This window comes from Sinocyclocheilus anshuiensis, unplaced genomic scaffold (genome assembly GCF_001515605.1).
Source record: "Sinocyclocheilus anshuiensis isolate Anshui unplaced genomic scaffold, SAMN03320099.WGS_v1.1 scaffold2171, whole genome shotgun sequence".
NCBI lineage: Eukaryota > Metazoa > Chordata > Actinopteri > Cypriniformes > Cyprinidae > Sinocyclocheilus > Sinocyclocheilus anshuiensis.
In genome coordinates, this window is record NW_015537929.1 from 742977 (window position 1) to 748375 (window position 5399).

General features: G+C 35.7%; 1 pseudogene; it reads right to left on the minus strand.

Annotated features, from left to right (window-relative positions):
* Positions 1-5399, minus strand: part of LOC107657994 (twinfilin-2-like) — a 22937-nt pseudogene that overhangs the window by 3162 nt on the left and 14376 nt on the right.

Sequence of the window (5399 nt, forward strand, 5' to 3'; positions counted from 1 at the left end):
TATATATTCTCACTACTTGTCTTGTACAATCAACTACAATTGTATTGTCTCCAATCAGCACACAATCAGCACACATAAACACATCATTGTGTTTTTCACTTAATCTAATGACAATACTAACCTGTTTAACTCTGCCCTGCAACCACAGAGATTGAACACAGAATATATTAAAACAAAGAGCTAAAGTAATTCATGGATGTATATTATAATTATGATTTTAGATGCATGTCTACAGTCTTTTCTCACCTCTGTGATTTTGATTCGCTGTAGCTCCTGTTCAGCTGCTGTCAGGGGTGCTGGTGCAGAACATGAAGTCACGTGTCGCAGGTACCCCTGAAGACAAACGTCCTCCTGGTGATGGTGAAAAAAGACAAAAAGCTTTATTTAATGTGCACTTTGATGTTAATTTAGCAATTATTTCAAGTAATCAGAAATAAAACCATTTTTTATTTAATTATATTAGTTCATTTATTAATTAGATTTTTATTTCTCTGATATTTGTTTTCACCAATGTGATTCATTAATAATCAATCAAAAATATTTTTACCAGCCAGACATTTACATTTAAATTAATTAACGAATTATAGATTTATTCCCACTTCCCAGACAACCTTATATAGGTCTTTCAATATGTCAAAATATATATATATAGACTCTCAATTAAATATACAACTTCCTCCCATAAAACTACAAATTTGTCTGTTCAATATGGTATGTGTATGTACAGTATATATTTAGTCCTGTCTGTGATGACCATGACTGGTAATCATTTCCAAGAACATTGCCAACAGCCCCAAGTGTCTAGTTTCTAAATTAAGGAACATGGTGGTCCACTCTGTAAACTTTTTCAACTGTAAATAATCCAGCTTCAAAGTCCCTCATTATAACTTCATTAGTCCTTCAAAGAGGCAAAATTGTAAATATTTAAATCAAATATTTAAAATGATAGATAAAGCTGCCTTTGTAAATCTAAAGAGTATAGAGAAAACTAACCAATTTTACTACCAGAAAATATTCTTCAGTCTTGACATTCTTGTGTAAGCTAGTACCTCAACTGTGCCGAACATGTCATCTTTGACGTGTCCACCACCAAACTCTTTCTTAACTGTGGCCCGAGTGGCAGCGTACAGCATCTTTTGCCGGACCTGTAGCGAAAGGCAAGTTATCACTTTATTAAATAAATAAACAGTAACAAAATAAACACTCACAGCTCTAACCACAATGGTGTGTTAAGGTTTACCACAATTATCACAAGTAGTTACATTTTCTGGAAAAAGAAAATATCTGGTTGCCAGGGCATTGCATTGCAGTTTCTAAGATGTTCTGAGTGTTTTAATACATCCAGATGCAGTTGCTAGTGTGCTCTGATTGGTTGCTAGGAGGTTGCTTAAAGTCCAAAGAACCCTGTTTCGATGAGCATGCAAATAAGATTCTATTTAAATATTATAAAGGTTCTTGAGTGGTTTTTTATTCTTTGGTTCACCAAAAAAAACCTTCTTAAAGCTGTAGATCTGTTTGTATTTGATCTGGAACCTTACGAGTGCATGTTTATATGACCAATTGAATAAGCTATTCCAGCTAATCAGGTCAAGCCACACATCTTCATGTCTGGATGTTAAAACATACAGGAGACTGGTCAGGTGACCAGGAGATGAAGAGCCACTCATAGCCTTGAGCGTTCTTGGTGTCCAGCCGGTATAGAATGTAGCAGGGCTCGTGAGGGTCTAGCGGGGGAGCAGGAAGTGGTCATAGTCTTTGTCCCAGCACTGACGTGGCTCTCTGTATGCCCCCAGCACCAGCTGCTCTGAAACACACAAAAAAAAGCTCTCTCATTACAAACCTGGTGCAACCAACATCGCACACAACAATCCCAAAAATCTGTTGCGTAATTTTATATTGCATCACGCAGATTAATTTAAATGTGTTTACAAGGCTAGGCTTGGGTAATGGCCTACTGCTGATAACAAATAAGTGAAATATTGTCCATTATCTACATCCTGCTATAAAAAGAGCATGACACACCTTGTATCTTACACCCAATATAGCACACGCTGCTTAGTTCACCTAGAGACACGTACACAATAATACACATAAATTCACCTTCAGTTATTTATATATCAAACAAGCCAGTACTGAGGGATGTCTGATATAACACAATATATTCTCAGCAGTAATGAACTGATAATCATCTCATCTTTAATGAACTGAAACATACTTAGTGTATCTTACATATGCAAACATACTTTGCTTTTAATAAAATTGATCAATGGAAAATTGGTCACTTTAATGCAACTATAGTATTATTTCAGATAATATAATATAATACCTTATAGAACAGTTTTAGATTATGCAGCATTTTAGATTATGCAACCATAAATTATTCACAATGTAGCATACAAAACTATGACCAACAACTTGCCACATCTCTGAAAGTCCACCATTATTAAAAGCAAAAATGCATAAGCGATTGTTTGAAAATGCACTAAAGAGACATGGTGATGGAAAAAAAATTGAGATGGGAGGAAAAATTGTATTTCAGCCCTTTTCTGTTCTCTTGCAAAACTTTTGAGTTCCACCGAGAACATCTGCATTGACTCGCAAATCTTTTGTGATAGAAATAAGGAGGGTGGAAAAAATAGCATACCTATTGCATACATAGTATGATAGTATTTTGAACACAATTTTCAATGTGAATATACCATAAAAGTATTAAAGACACAACAAAGTTACAAAAGTATTAGAGTTCCATTGAGAACAATATCAGACGTGAGTTTTAAGGGCCTTTTACTATAAAAAACGTAAATTCCCATCATAAAGTGCTCATCACAACAGTTCTAAGAAGCAATTCATGCTCATATGAAAAGCAGTGTTCATATTTATTCATTTATATAAATATAGGTTTTTATATAAATTCTCTGTACAGTGACTTTACTGTATAATGCAGACCACTGTAACTCTTGTAAGACAGGTTTTCAAACAATAATCCATTAAGAATCCATTGGTAACCATTCTAATATAACGAATGATTAGATCTTTCTATCATTTTAAATGTTCTCTCGACTGTATTCTCTCATCATAGTTAAACAATACAAGAACGCATGAAAACAGCACAGCATATTTCACTGATGTAAGAACATTTAACGGTACAGATGTCACACCTGATCCTACTGGTTCTTTATGTCCTTGGTCTATTGTCTCAGTTTACAAACTTCACACTGATCACATCACTCTAAAATGCATGTCATTTGCTTCCTGAAACATACGAACCAGAACACCCTCTGTAACCACTGTAATGAAGCACTGGAAGGCTTCATCTTCTCGAATGGGTCATCTTTCTTCCCACCGCTTTATCATTCCTTGTGAACAGTGCGCTGTGCTGATGCACGTCCTCCAGAGCCCCGTGTTGTGCCGAATTCTGCACCCCTGCCAGATTATGCACCCCTCGTTGAAGTCGCTACGTGATTGCCTAATCCCAATCCCACCCCTAATCCTAACCCCTCCCCCACACCTACTCCTAAACCTACCAATACTAGGGGGTGCATAGTCTGGCAGGGTGCAAATTTCGGCACTACACCTCGCCCTCTGCTTTCAGGCATCGACACTCAGATTAACAGCTATGCTTTTCAGTACGCATCTCTTATCACATCAATAATCTATTTACCAGTGCATCTGCCCACTTCCCTCCCTGCTGTCCTCAGTTTTTCTTTGTACACAAAGATTTACAAGTGATAATCTAATGGTTACTGCTGATTTTAATTAAAAGCACTGAGAATATTCACATTTTAAATGTAAGTATATTTTTTATTTTGAATTTTAAAAAAGTTAAAAGTTTTTTTTTTTAATTCTGTTGGACATAAAAATTGGGTTATTTGAGTGAATGTTGTAAACAGTTCATACCAAACATAAAAAGACAAAAATATGATTTTTGCATAAAGAAAATTAAGTATATTTTAGGGCCATTTATTATAGATTTTTCATGAAAATTACTTTACTGCATCTATTAATATAAATTTTCCCCATTCTTATATAATAATATTTCCCACTATTCTCAATGGTGCAAATTATTTCTTAAAAATCTAAATGGCCCTACAACAAGCTCTATTAATTAATTCATTTAAACAATCAATGTATTTTACTCTATGTCTTCGAAAAGGGATTCAAAGTGATTTTCAATATGGACAAAGTTGTTGGCTGCACTGCTATATAAGACTGAATGAAACAACAGTCCTTCTATAACTGGATGAACAAGTGCAATCACGGTCAAGGCCTGTGGATTAAGGCATCTAAAGGTTCTGCAGAGTGATTGAAAGATTTTGCACCTAACTGAAATAACCCTTTAATGAGCACACCGTGAAAAACAGCTAGCATGTCAATAACCAAATCTAGTGCAAACATCTACCCACATACACGTTACCAGTCCGAATGACCTTGGAGGGGGATTTCCTGATGGTCTTTTGCAGCAGCTGCTATTCTGAGGTTGCACACATTCCCGCTATCAGCACAGACACATACTTTCCATCAGCCTTTTACTCACCCCTTAACAACACACATACAGAAAGCTGTTTGCATATGTGCCAATTTGAAAACAAACAAACATATATCTGCCATTCTTCTGTCTCCGTGAGTTCTGTCATATACAAATACATTAATTGTAAAGAATATCACACATCTGGCTGAATAACTGAGTGTCTGCACCATATGTCGGCACACTATAAGACTATAGCTCAGAAGTTTTCCTATCACCATGAGCACAGACTAGCTCCTGACCATGTGGTCTGTGCTACCCACCAATAAGGGTTGGGATACACATGTGACTCTGTCACCAGAAAGATCCAAAACTGTCTTGACCTGTTTTATATTTCCTGAAATATCATCTCTGTGAGACTCAAAGGCACCCTATGAACCCAAAACAACCCAGTCTATTCAGATCCAGACGTCTTCATACACTTTAGGCGTCAAACATAGAGGAGAAGAGCCATATACTGTACCAGCCTGAAGACTATCCATCTGTGGCTGCATTAGGCCACCACTGGATGTCAGAACAACATCTGGAGCTGTCCAAAATGGCTGAACAGTCTACCTGACAAGAAATCGTATCATGTAGCTCTGGACAAAATTGTCCAGCATTATTGCATTTCATGCGATAACATAAGTTTATTTATTCACTAATAGTTTGAAGCTAAAGCAAACTAGAAGGTACAATTGATTTTTTTATGTTTTTGAAAGAAAATGCTACCAAGGCTACATTTATTTGATAAAAAATACAGTAAAAATAGTTATATTGTGAAATATTATTACAATTTTAAGTAACTTTTCTATTTGAGTATATTTTTAAAATGTAATTTATTCCTGTGATGGCAAAGATGAATTTTCAGCATCATTACTCCAGTCTTCACAAT